Below are 14,952 nucleotides of genomic sequence, written 5' to 3' on the forward strand. Positions count from 1 at the left end.
CAAACAAATGACCATAATTTCCTAACCGTAGGAGCTAGAACGGTCATTCTTACACCGTTTTGTTCAGAAGAGATGGGGGAATCTTCAAGTGTTGACAATTTATCATTAAAATATGAATTTTTAGAGATATGACACGGATGACTTGTTGACTTAGAAGCCACGAATTCCCCAATATGCAAATTTGAATACCTGGAGCCCACATACATGATTGGCTGGCTGGGAAGCTGTGCAGGCCCTGATTTGTGGATTTGAATTCCTCAGCCCTCAGATATGATTGGCTGGCTTAGAAGCCATGAAGGCCCCAATATGCAAATTTGAATGCCTCAGGACACATATATGATTGGCTGGGAAACCGTGCAGGACCTGATTTGAAAATTTGAATGTCTAAGTCCTCACAGAGGATTGGCTGCCTGGGGACCAGGCAGAAATATATAGAAATACTATGATTAAGCATAAATACTACATTTAGTAGAAATACTATGTTTTAGCACAAATACTATAAAAAGCAGAAATACTATAATTTAGCAGAAATACTATATTAAGCACAAATCCTATAAAAAGCAGAAATACTATATTAGGCACAAATCCTATAAAAAGCAGAAATACTATATTAGGCACAAATCCTATAAAAAGCAGAAATACTATATTAGGCACAAATAGTATAAAAAGCAGAAATACTATAATTTAGCAGAAATACTATGTTAGGCACAAATCCTATAAAAAGAACAAATACTATAATTTAGCAGAAATACTATATTAGGCACAAATCTTATGAAAAGCAGAAATAGTATGATTTAGCAGAAATACTGTATTTAGCACAAGTACCGAAAAGTACCAGAAATACTATGATTTAGCAGAATAGTAATAACTTACAAAATTACAAATATGGAGGCATATTGAAACAGAAATGCACAGAGGGACACACAAACACAGGCTCTAATCCAGTCAACCAGTCTAACTATATTCAATTTAAATCCTACAATGACATGCTGCCAAATAAGGGCAGGGTCCTCTCTCTCCCACTAAACACACACACACACACACACACACACACACACACACACACACACACACACACACACACACACACACACACACACACACACACAGACGGAGAGAGCTGCCGAATTTAAATCCACCAATCAGAGTGGCTGTTTACGTTTTCCCGCCAAAACAGGTGCATCTTTTTACACACGCAGCACAGAGAGGCACAGGATTATTGCAGCCTATTTCTCATAGTGAGGACTCCCCACAAACAAATGACCATAATTTCCTAACCGTAGGGGCTAGAACGGTCATTCTTAAACCGTTTTGTTCAGAAGAGATGGGGGAATCTTCCAGTGTTAACAATTTATCATTAAAATGTGAATTTTTAGAGATATACGACATGGATGACTTGTTGACTTAGAAGCCACGAATTCCCCAATATGCAAATTTGAATGCCTGAGGCCACATATATGATTGGCTGCCTGGGAAGCCGTGCAGGCCCTGATTTGTGGATTTGAATTCCTCAGCCCTCAGATATGATTGGCTGGCTTAGAAGCCATGAAGGCCCCAATATGCAAATTTGAATGCCTCAGGACACATATATGATTGGCTGGGAAACCGTGCAGGCCCTGATTTGAAAATTTGAATGTCTAAGTCCTCACAGAGGATTGGCTACCTGGGGACCTGGCAGAAATATATAGAAATACTATGATTAAGCATAAATACTACATTTAGTAGAAATACTATGTTTTAGCACAAATACTATAAAAAGCAGAAATACTATAATTTAGCAGAAATACTATATTAAGCACAAATCCTATAAAAAGCAGAAATAGGATGATTAAGCATAAACACTACATTTAGTAGAAATACTATGTTTGAGCAAAAATCCTATAAAAAGCAGAAATACTATATTAGGCACAAATCTTATAAAATAGCAGAAATAGTATGATTTAGCACAATAGTAATAAGTTAAACAGAAAAATTGGAAAAGCAAAATGGACAGCTGAAAAAATGCTGAACATGCTGAGGGTCCCTCAAATATACTTGTTAAATGAAAAAATCAGCAAAAAAATGCACAGGGAGAGAGAAGTAAGTTTCTAGGTCAGCCTGGGAGCTGCTGAATTTGAATCCACCAATCAGAGAGCCTGTGTACTTTTTCCCGCCAAAACATGTGCCTCTTTTTACACACGCAGCACAGAGAGGCACAGGATTATTGCAGCCTATTTCTCATAGTGAGGACTCCCCTCAAACAAATGACCATAATTTCCAAACCGTAGGGGCTAGAGCAGTCATTCTTACACCGTTTTGTTCAGAAGAGATGGGGGAATCTTCCAGTGTTTACAATTTATCATTAAAATATGAATTATTAAAGATATTTGACTTCTAATGCACCATAACTGAGTAGAGCGAAGCAAAAACTGCCTTGACTTGCCCTCAAACAACGCTTTGTGACTTGAAATCTATTTGGAGTATCGATATCATTCTTTCACCGTAAGAGACAGCAGGCTTTGGTGAACAATCATGGAAATTTTCAGGTCTCTGTGGAAATCCAACAAAAAGTTATGACGAGAGAAAAAAGTGGTTCATTTCCACAGTTTGAAATCTGAAGAAATCTGAGCGAAGGACGAATTTCCTACCCTCAAACAAGTCCAACTCATTTCAGAACGGTAATAGGTGAGAAAGAAATTCTTGAATTGTGAGCGTCAGGGGTGTCTGAAGATATTCGGGGACAAGCCTCATGTCTTAACTTTGCTTCGTTAAGGAGATATGACGATTCGAATATGCCTCTCATTACAGAAATCCAGCGGTGATTTTGAACAAGCTCTCCATTCACTTTATATGGAGAGTTTTCTGACATTGTGTTGGTCTGAGGAGATTTGCGAAAATTCTATAAATCCCACAACAATGATAGTGACATTTCCTGAAAGCCAGCAAAAATACCTACGTTTTGATGTATAATTTGTGGAAGTTGAGTGAAAATTGAGCAAGTAGCAAACAGTTGTTCCGACATGAAGAGAAGACTGCAAAACCTTCAGTGACACACTGGAAGCCAAGAGCATAGCAACCATAACAACGCATGTATTTTGTGAAAAATCACAATTTTGCAACTCAAAACTTTAAGAGGCATAAAAGTAAAACAGTAGAAGATTTGAAAAAGCTGAATCATACCTGAATAGCCCAATAATTTGTGAACATTTTAAAATTTGAATGGTTGTTCTAGGTGAAAATATGAGGAAGTAGTTAAGTTTCAAAAACAAGCAAAATTTAGCAGAATTGCAGAAGTTTCCCATTCATTTCAATGGGACAAATTAAAGGAAAAAAGTTTAATATTTTAAAAAGTATAATAGTTAAAAATAGCAAAAATCGTAGCAGGAATTAGCAAAAATAGCAGAATAGTTTAAAATTTGAACGGTGAAAATCGGCTGAAAATTGTGGAAGTAGTTTAACGGCGAAAAGTGTACGGAAGCAACTAGAATAATAACTAGAAAAATTTGCATTTCCTGCGAAAATGCAGTGTGGATGCTTAAAGCTGAAGCTGTATGCAAAAAGTAGCTGAAAAAGCTGAAAAGTTGCAGAAATTGTAAAAACTTTGCAGAAGCAAAAGAAGTTTGCTAAAATGGAATAACTTAGCAGAACTGCAATATCTTAGAGGAAACATAATACTTGGCAGAAATACAATAGCATAGCAGAATTTAGCAGAAATATTGTAACTTACCAGAAACATGATAACTTCTCAAAAATACAAGAATTTAGGAGAAATAGTATAAGATAACAGAAAGAATATATTTAGCCAAAAATACTTAAACATTACAGAAACACTATGATTTAGAAAAATAGTACAACAGAGCAGAAATATTGTGATTTACCAGAGACACTGTGATGAACTATGAATATTGTAATTTTAAATTAAGACTATGTTTTAGCACAAATATTATAATTTGGCAGAAATACTATAATTTAGCACAAATACTATAAAAAGCAGAAATACTATAATTTAGCAGAAATACTATATTAAGCACAAACCCTATAAAAAGCAGAAATACTGTACTATGATTTGGTAGAAAAAACTATAATTAATCAGAAATACTATATTTGGCAGAAATACGGTATTTGGCACAAATCTTATAAAATAGCAGAAATAGTATGATTTAGCACAATAGTAATAACTTAAACAGAAAAATTGGAAAAGCAAAAATGGACAGCTGAAAAAAATGATGAACATGCTGAAGGTCCCTCAACTATACTTGTTAAATGAAAAAAATCAGCAAAAAAATCTATAACAGCCACACAATCACAAATATGTACACATAAGAAAACACACATGCACAGAGAGACACACACACAAGATCCAATTCAGTCAACCAGTCTAAATATATTGAATTTGAATCTTAGAATGAGATCATCCCATTAAAAGCCTTTCTCTCTCTCTCTCTCTCTCTCTCTCTGTCACACACACACACACACACACACACACACACACACACACACACACACACACACACACACACACACACACACACACACACACAGGGAGAGAAAAGTGAGTTTCTAGGTCAGCCTGGGAGCTGCTGAATTTGAATCCACCAATCAGAGAGCCTGTGCACTCTTTCCCTCCAAAACAGGTGCATCCTTTTTACACACGCAGCACAGAGAGACACAGGATCATTGCAGTCTATTTCTCATAATGACGACTCCCCTCAAACAAATGACCATAATTTCCTAACCGTAGGAGCTAGAACGGTCATTCTTACACCGTTTTGTTCAGAAGAGATGGGGGAATCTTCAAGTGTTGACAATTTATCATTAAAATATGAATTTTTAGAGATATATGACACGGATGACTTGTTGACTTAGAAGCCACGAATTCCCCAATATGCAAATTTGAATACCTGGAGCCCACATACATGATTGGCTGGCTGGGAAGCTGTGCAGGCCCTGATTTGTGGATTTGAATTCCTCAGCCCTCAGATATGATTGGCAGGCTTAGAAGCCATGAAGTCCCCAATATGCAAATTTGAATGCCTCAGGACACATATATGATTGGCTGGGAAACCGTGCAGGACCTGATTTGAAAATTTGAATGTCTAAGTCCTCACAGAGGATTGGCTGCCTGGGGACCAGGCAGAAATATATAGAAATACTAAGATTAAGCATAAATACTACATTTAGTAGAAATACTATGTTTTAGCACAAATCCTATAAAAAGCAGAAATACTATAATTTAGCAGAAATACTATATTAAGCACAAATCTTATGAAATAGCAGAAACAGTATGATTTAGCACAATAGTAATAAGTTAAACAGAAAAATTGGAAAAGCAAAATGGACAGCTGAAAAAATGCTGAACATGCTGAGGGTCCGTCAAATATACTTGTTAAATGAAAAAATCAGCAAAAAAATGCACAGGGAGAGAGAAGTAAGTTTCTAGGTCAGCCTGGGAGCTGCTGAATTTGAATCCACCAATCAGAGAGCCTGTGTACTTTTTCCCGCCAAAACAGGTGCATCTTTTTACACACGCAGCACAGAGAGGCACAGGATTATTGCAGCCTATTTCTCATAGTGAGGACTCCCCTCAAACAAATGACCATAATTTCCTAACCGTAGGGGCTAGAGCGGTCATTCTTACACCGTTTTGTTCAGAAGAGATGGGGGAATCTTCCAGTGTTAACAATTTATCATTAAAATGTGAATTATTAGAGATATACGACATGGATGACTTGTTGACTTAGAAGCCACGAATTCCCCCAATATGCAAATTTGAATGCCTGAGGCCACATATATGATTGGCTGCCTGGGAAGCCGTGCAGGCCCTGATTTGTGGATTTGAATTCCTCAGCCCTCAGATATGATTGGCTGGCTTAGAAGCCATGAAGGCCCCAATATGCAAATTTGAATGCCTCAGGACACATATATGATTGGCTGGGAAACCGTGCAGGCCCTGATTTGAAAATTTGAATGTCTAAGTCCTCACAGAGGATTGGCTGCCTGGGGACCTGGCAGAAATATATAGAAATACTATGATTAAGCATAAATACTACATTTAGTAGAAATACTATGTTTTAGCACAAATACTATAAAAAGCAGAAATACTATAATTTAGCAGAAATACTATATTAAGCACAAATCCTATAAAAAGCAGAAATACTATATTAAGCACAAATTCTATAAAAAGCAGAAATACTATATTAAGCACAAATTCTATAAAAAGCAGAAATACTATATTAAGCACAAATCCTATTAAAAGCAGAAATACTATATTAAGCACAAATCTTATAAAATAGCAGAAACAGTATGATTTAGCACAATAGTAATAAGTTAAACAGAAAAATTGGAAAAGCAAAATGGACAGCTGAAAAAATGCTGAACATGCTGAGGGTCCCTCAAATATACTTGTTAAATGAAAAAATCAGCAAAAAAATGCACAGGGAGAGAGAAGTAAGTTTCTAGGTCAGCCTGGGAGATGCTGAATTTGAATCCACCAATCAGAGAGCCTGTGTACTTTTTCCCGCCAAAACATGTGCCTCTTTTTACACACGCAGCACAGAGAGGCACAGGATTATTGCAGCCTATTTCTCATAGTGAGGACTCCCCTCAAACAAATGACCATAATTTCCAAACCGTAGGGGCTAGAGCGGTCATTCTTACACCGTTTTGTTCAGAAGAGATGGGGGAATCTTCCAGTGTTTACAATTTATCATTAAAATATGAATTATTAAAGATATTTGACTTCTAATGCACCATAACTGAGTAGAGCGAAGCAAAAACTGCCTTGACTTGCCCTCAAACAACGCTTTGTGACTTGAAATCTATTTGGAGTATCGATATCATTCTTTCACCGTAAGAGACAGCAGGCTTTGGTGAACAATCATGGAAATTTTCAGGTCTCTGTGGAAATCCAACAAAAAGTTATGACGAGAGAAAAAAGTGGTTCATTTCCACAGTTTGAAATCTGAAGAAATCTGAGCGAAGGACGAATTTCCTACCCTCAAACAAGTCCAACTCATTTCAGAACGGTAATAGGTGAGAAAGAAATTCTTGAATTGTGAGCGTCAGGGGTGTCTGAAGATATTCGGGGACAAGCCTCATGTCTTAAAGTCGCTTCGTTAAGGAGATATGACGATTCGAATATGCCTCTCATTACAGAAATCCAGCGATGATTTTGAACAAGCTCTCCATTGACTTTATATGGAGAGTTTTGAGACCTTGTGTTGGTCTGAGGAGATTTGCAAAAATTCTATAAATCCCACAACAATGATAGTGACATTTTCTGAAAGCCAGCAAAAATACCTACGTTTTGATGTATAATTTGTGGAAGTTGAGTGAAAATTGAGCAAGTAGCAAGAAGTTGTTCGGACATGAAGTGAAAATTGCAAAACCTTCAGTGACACACTGGAAGCCAAGAGCATAGCAACCATAACAACGCATGTATTTTGTGAAAAATCACAATTTTGCAACTCAAAACTTTAAGAGGCATAAAAGTAAAACAGTAGAAGATTTGAAAAAGCTGAATCATACCTGAATAGCCCAATAATTTGTGAACATTTTAAAATTTGAATGGTTGTTCTAGGTGAAAATATGAGGAACTAGTTAAGTTTCAAAAACAAGCAAATTTTAGCAGAATTGCTGAAGTTTCCCATTCATTTCAATGGGACAAATTAAAGGAAAAAAGCTTAATATTTTAAAAAGTATAATAGTTAAAAATAGCAAAAATCGTAGCAGGAAAGAGCAAAAATAGCAGAATAGTTTAAAATTTGAACGGTGAAAATCGGCTGAAAATTGTGGAAGTAGTTTAACGGCGAAAAGTGTACGGAAGCAACTAGAATAATAATAATAATAATAATAAAGAATAAAGAGAAACAGGAACTCAATAGTGTGGATGCTTAAAGCATCCACACAACTAGAAAAATTTGCATTTCCTGCGAAAATGCAGTGTGGATGCTTTAAAGCTGAAGCTGTATGCAAAAAGTAGCTGAAAAAGCTGAAAAGTTGCAGAAATTGTAAAAACTTTGCAGAAGCAAAAGAAGTTTGCAAAAATGGAATAACTTAGCAGAACTGCAATATCTTAGAGGAAACATAATACTTGGCAGAGATACAATAGCATAGCAGAATTTAGCAGAAATATTGTAACTTACCAGAAACATGATAACTTCTCAAAAATACAAGAATTTAGGAGAAATAGTATAAGATAACAGAAAGAATATATTTAGCCAAAAATACTTAAACATTACAGAAACACTATGATTTAGAAAAATAGTACAACAGAGCAGAAATATTGTGATTTACCAGAGACACTGTGATGAACTATGAATATTGTAATTTTAAATTAAGACTATGTTTTAGCACAAATATTATAATTTGGCAGAAATACTATAATTTAGCAGAAATACTATATTAAGCACAAATCCTATAAAAAGCAGAAATGGTATGATTAAGCATAAATACTACATTTAGTAGGAATACTTTGTTTTAGCACAAATCCCATAAAAAGCAGAAATACTGTACTATGATTTAGTAGAAAAACTATAATTAATCAGAAATACTAAATTTAGCAGAAATACTATATTAAGCACAAATCCTATGAAAAGCAGAAATAATATGATTAAGCATAAATACTACATTTAGCAGAAATACTATATTAAGCACAAATCTTATAAAAAGCAGAAATACTATATTAAGCACAAATCCTATAAAAGCAGAAATAGTATATTAAGCACAAATCTTATAAAATAGCAGAAATAGTATGATTTAGCACAATAGTAATAAGTTAAACAGAAAAATTGGAAAAGCAAAATGGACAGCTGAAAAAATGCTGAACATGCTGAGGGTCCCTCAAATATACTTATTAAATGACAAAAATCTGAAAAAAAATTTATGACAGCCACACAATTACAAATATGTACACATGAGGAAACACACATGCACAGAGAGACACACACACAAGATCCAATTCAGTCAACCAGTCTAACTATATTCAATTTAAATCCTACAATGACATGCTGCCAAATAAGGGCAGGGTACTCTCTCTCCCACTAAACACACACACACACACACACACACACACACACACACACACACACACACACACACACACACACACACACACACACACACACAGAGGGAGAGAGCTGCCGAATTTAAATCCACCAATCAGAGTGGCTGTTTACGTTTTCCCGCCAAAACAGGTGCATCTTTTTACACACGCAGCACAGAGAGGCACAGGATTATTGCAGTCTATTTCTCATAGTGAGGACTCCCCTCAAACAAATGACCATAATTTCCTAACTGTAGGGGCTAGAGCGGTCATTCTTACACCGTTTTGTTCAGAAGTGATTGGGGAATCTTCCAGTGTTGACAATTTATCATTCAAATATGAATTTTTAGAGATATATGACATGGATGACTTATTGACTTAGAAGCCACGAATTCCCCAATATGCAAATTTGAATGGCTGAGGCCACATATATGATTGGCTGGCTGGGAAGCCATGCAGGCCCTGATTTGTGGATTTGAATTCCTCAGCCCTCAGATATGATTGGCTGGCTTAGAAGCCATGATGGCCCCAATATGCAAATTTGAATGCCTCAGGACACTTATATGATTGGCTGGGAAGCCGTGCAGGCCCTGATTTGAAAATTTGAATGTCTCAGTCCTCACAGAGGATTGGCTGCCTGGGGACCTGGCAGATATATATATAGAAATACTATGATTAAGCATAAATACTACATTTAGTAGAAATACTATGTTTTAGCACAAATACTATAAAAAGCAGAAATACTATAATTTAGCAGAAATACTATATTAGGCACAAATAGTATAAAAAGCAGAAATACTATATTAGGTACAAATCCTATAAAAAGCAGAAATACTATATTAGGCACAAATAGTATAAAAAGCAGAAATACTATATTAGGCACAAATAGTATAAAAAGCAGAAATACTATAATTTAGCAGAAATACTATGTTAGGCACAAATCCTATAAAAAGAACAAATACTATAATTTAGCAGAAATACTATATTAGGCACAAATCTTATGAAAAGCAGAAATAGTATGATTTAGCAGAAATACTGTATTTAGCACAAGTACCGAAAAGTACCAGAAATACTATGATTTAGCAGAATAGTAATAACTTACAAAATTACAAATATGGAGGCATATTGAAACAGAAATGCACAGAGGGACACACAAACACAGGCTCTAATCCAGTCAACCAGTCTAACTATATTCAATTTAAATCCTACAATGACATGCTGCCAAATAAGGGCAGGGTCCTCTCTCTCCCACTAAACACACACACACACACACACACGCACACACACACACACACACACACACACACACACACACAGACAGACACAGAGGGAGAGAGCTGCCGAATTTAAATCCACCAATCAGAGTGGCTGTTTACGTTTTCCCGCCAAAACAGGTGCATCTTTTTACACACGCAGCACAGAGAGGCACAGGATTATTGCAGCCTATTTCTCATAGTGAGGACTCCCCACAAACAAATGACCATAATTTCCTAACCGTAGGGGCTAGAACGGTCATTCTTACACCGTTTTGTTCAGAAGAGATGGGGGAATCTTCCAGTGTTAACAATTTATCATTAAAATGTGAATTTTTAGAGATATACGACATGGATGACTTGTTGACTTAGAAGCCACGAATTCCCCAATATGCAAATTTGAATGCCTGAGACCACATATATGATTGGCTGCCTGGGAAGCCGTGCAGGCCCTGATTTGTGGATTTGAATTCCTCAGCCCTCAGATATGATTGGCTGGCTTAGAAGCCATGAAGGCCCCAATATGCAAATTTGAATGCCTCAGGACACATATATGATTGGCTGGGAAACCGTGCAGGCCCTGATTTGAAAATTTGAATGTCTAAGTCCTCACAGAGGATTGGCTGCCTGGGGACCTGGCAGAAATATATAGAAATACTATGATTAAGCATAAATACTACATTTAGTAGAAATACTATGTTTTAGCACAAATACTATAAAAAGCAGAAATACTATAATTTAGCAGAAATACTATATTAAGCACAAATCCTATAAAAAGCAGAAATAGGATGATTAAGCATAAACACTACATTTAGTAGAAATACTATGTTTGAGCAAAAATCCTATAAAAAGCAGAAATACTATATTAGGCACAAATCCCATAAAAAGCAGAAATGGTATGATTAAGCATAAATACTACATTTAGTAGAAATACTATGTTTTAGCACAAATAGTATAAAAAGCAGAAATACTGTAATTTAGCAGAAATACTATATTAGGCACAAATCTTATAAAATAGCAGAAATAGTATGATTTAGCACAATAGTAATAAGTTAAACAGAAAAATTGGAAAAGCAAAATGGACAGCTGAAAAAATGCTGAACATGCTGAGGGTCCCTCAAATATACTTGTTAAATGAAAAAAATCAGCAAAAAATTGCACAGGGAGAGAGAAGTAAGTTTCTAGGTCAGCCTGGGAGCTGCTGAATTTGAATCCACCAATCAGAGAGCCTGTGTACTTTTTCCCGCCAAAACAGGTGCCTCTTTTTACACACGCAGCACAGAGAGGCACAGGATTATTGCAGCCTATTTCTCATAGTGAGGACTCCCCTCAAACAAATGACCATAATTTCCAAACCGTAGGGGCTAGAGCGGTCATTCTTACACCGTTTTGTTCAGAAGAGATGGGGGAATCTTCCAGTGTTTACAATTTATCATTAAAATATGAATTATTAAGGATATTTGACTTCTAATGCACCATAACTGAGTAGAGCGAAGCAAAAACTGCCTTGACTTGCCCTCAAACAACGCTTTGTGACTTGAAATCTATTTGGAGTATCGATATCATTCTTTCACCGTAAGAGACAGCAGGCTTTGGTGAACAATCATGGAAATTTTCAGGTCTCTGTGGAAATCCAACAAAAAGTTATGACGAGAGAAAAAAGTGGTTCATTTCCACAGTTTGAAATCTGAAGAAATCTGAGCGAAGGACGAATTTCCTACCCTCAAACAAGTCCAACTCATTTCAGAACGGTAATAGGTGAGAAAGAAATTCTTGAATTGTGAGCGTCAGGGGTGTCTGAAGATATTCGGGGACAAGCCTCATGTCTTAACTTTGCTTCGTTAAGGAGATATGACGATTCGAATATGCCTCTCATTACAGAAATCCAGCGGTGATTTTGAACAAGCTCTCCATTCACTTTATATGGAGAGTTTTCTGACCTTGTGTTAGTCTGAGGAGATTTGCAAAAATTCTATAAATCCCACAACAATGATGGTGACATTTTCTGAAAGCCAGCAAAAATACCTACGTTTTGATGTATAATTTGTGGAAGTTGAGTGAAAATTGAGCAAGTAGCAGGAAGTTGTTCGGACATGAAGTGAAAATTGCAAAACCTTCAGTGGCACACTGGAAGCCAAGAGCATAGCAACCATAACAACACATGTATTTTGTGAAAAATCACAATTTTGCAACTCAAAACTTTAAGAGGCATAAAAGTAAAACAGTAAAAGATTTGAAAAAGCTGAATCATACCTGAATAGCCAAATAATTTGTGAACATTTTAAAATTTGAATGGTTGTTCTAGGTGAAAATATGAGGAAGTAGTTAAGTTTCAAAAACAGGCAAAATTTAGCAGAATTGCAGAAGTTTCCCATTCATTTCAATGGGACAAATTAAAGGAAAAAAGCTTAATATTTTAAAAAGTATAATAGTTAAAAATAGCAAAAATCGTAGCAGGAATTAGCAAAAATAGCTGAATAGTTTAAAGTTTGAACGGTGAAAATAGCACAAAAATTGTGGAAGTAGTTAAACGGCGAAAAGTGTACGGAAGCAACTAGAACTAGAAAAATTTGCATTTCCTGCGAAAATGCAGTGTGGATGCTTAAAAGCTGAAGCTGTATGCAAGAAATAGCTGAAAAAGCTGAAACGTTGCAGAAATTGTAAAAACTTTGCAGAAGCAAAAGAACTTTGCGAAAATGTAATAACTTAGCAGAACTGCAATAACTTAGAGGAAACTGTAAAGCTGAAGCTGTCTGCTGAAAATAGTTGAAGAAGCTGAAGAAATCAAAGTCAGTGTTTAAAAAGTTGCTGAAATTTTAATAACTTTGCAGAACAATATCAAGTTAAGAAAAATGTAATAACTTAGCAGAAATGCAATAATTTAAAATAACATACCTTAACATAACATAACATAACAAACAAAAGTAGTGTAACCTAGCAGAAATAATTTAGTAGAAAATTAAAAACTTGGCAGAAATATTACAACTTATCAGAACTGCTAGAAATTTGCAGAAATGTAATAATTAGGCAAAACTGTCAACAGATAACAGCTGAAAATGCTGAAGTAACCTCAAAGTTACTTGTTTAACTGTGAAAAATTACCAAAAACATTAGAAAAGGAAGAAAACATGCCGGCAGATAAACTAATGTGGAACAAAACCAAGGTAAAATTGCGGAGTTTGCACAGCTGGTGAAATCTAAAAATGGCAAAAAAACAAAACAAAAGCAAAACCCACACAAACAACATTTAGGTAATAAATGCACAAGATGCTGCGGTCAGAGATAAAAACACCCAAAAATAATGTTATTGAAATGCCAAAAAGTGGCAGAAAGTTTAGAAAGTAGAAAACCAGTAGTAGAAAAGTAGAACATTCAAATATTTTTAGAAACATATGATACAAAATATTTACTCAGTTGTTTCCAATGATTACAATAATGGCATAAAGAAATAAAAATACCATTTGGGACAAACAGAAAAATATTAATAGAAAATGCAAATGAAATTAATCTAACATCTATACAAACAATTGAAGCATTTGTTGGAATTGTGAACATATCCTTGTTTGCCATGTTTATGTTTATGGCCCTAAGATGCGCAGACACATGATAGGCTATTAACTGCAAAAATATACACATATATAGCAAGTGAGAGACAAAAATATATCCTCTGATTTGCTGGAGTTTTGTCTAAATACCATTCGGCAAGGATAAACAACATGTTCCTATGCCACATTAAAATTTTCATAAGCTTCATTTTTTCAATTAGTTTACAGTTTCCTGATTTGATGATAAATATGGCATCAATCTACAAAATACTGTCAAAATGAAGTCCACATTGTGATATATTTGAGGTGTGGAGAGTCACACAGCTGAACAATCGATGTGCATATTTAAAGAAACAAGGATCAAATAAAGAACATTGTTGTGCAATAAATTACAGTGAAAAATAATCACTGCTTTGCGTTAGAGAGTGACTTATGATGAGGTATTAATTTTCCTAACTTTACCTCTAACATCTTTTCACATAGTGCTGTGACCAGGCTGAAATCCATCATAAAGTAACTGTAAACAGCAGAACCATTAGCATGAATGTTATGGTTCTACTCTGATCAAAACTCAAGTCAGCTGTGTGACCAGATATAAAATGATAAAGAGGAACACATATAAATGGATGTGACCTTTATGAACTTTTCAAAATGACTTTATATGTCTGACCCATTATCTATATATATTACAGCAGCGGTCCCCAACCCCCGGGCCTCGGACCGGTACCGGTCCGTGAGTCGTTTGGTACCGGGCCGCGAGAGATGAGGCTCAGGTGTGAAATGTATCGTTTTCAGGGTTTTTATCGGTTTTCAGCGTTATTTTGTTATCGTTTTTATCGTTTACTCGGTTTTCCTGGATCTTTTGACGTGTGTTATGAATAAATTTTCTTTTTTTCGGTACCGGTACTAGTTTTATTTTGTTATATTTATCCGCGACACCTTAAAGGCCGGTCCATGAAAATATTGTCGGGCATAAACCGGTCCATGGCGCAAAAAAGTTTGGGGACCGCTGTATTAGAGCAGATGTGGAAAACCACTGTTAGACCTACTCTATACTAATGTAGTTACTGACACCCCATACTAAGGCAGGATTCATACAAACACACATTATTTTTTCTCTTAAACACTTTCT

General features: G+C 35.6%; 1 protein-coding gene across 1 annotated transcript in view; it reads left to right on the forward strand.

Annotated features, from left to right (window-relative positions):
* Window positions 1-14,952, forward strand: part of kmo (kynurenine 3-monooxygenase) — a 78,552-nt gene that overhangs the window by 26,053 nt on the left and 37,547 nt on the right. The window lies entirely within an intron of this gene.

This window comes from Rhamphochromis sp. 'chilingali', assembly GCF_963969265.1.
Source record: "Rhamphochromis sp. 'chilingali' genome assembly, chromosome: 20".
NCBI lineage: Eukaryota > Metazoa > Chordata > Actinopteri > Cichliformes > Cichlidae > Rhamphochromis > Rhamphochromis sp. 'chilingali'.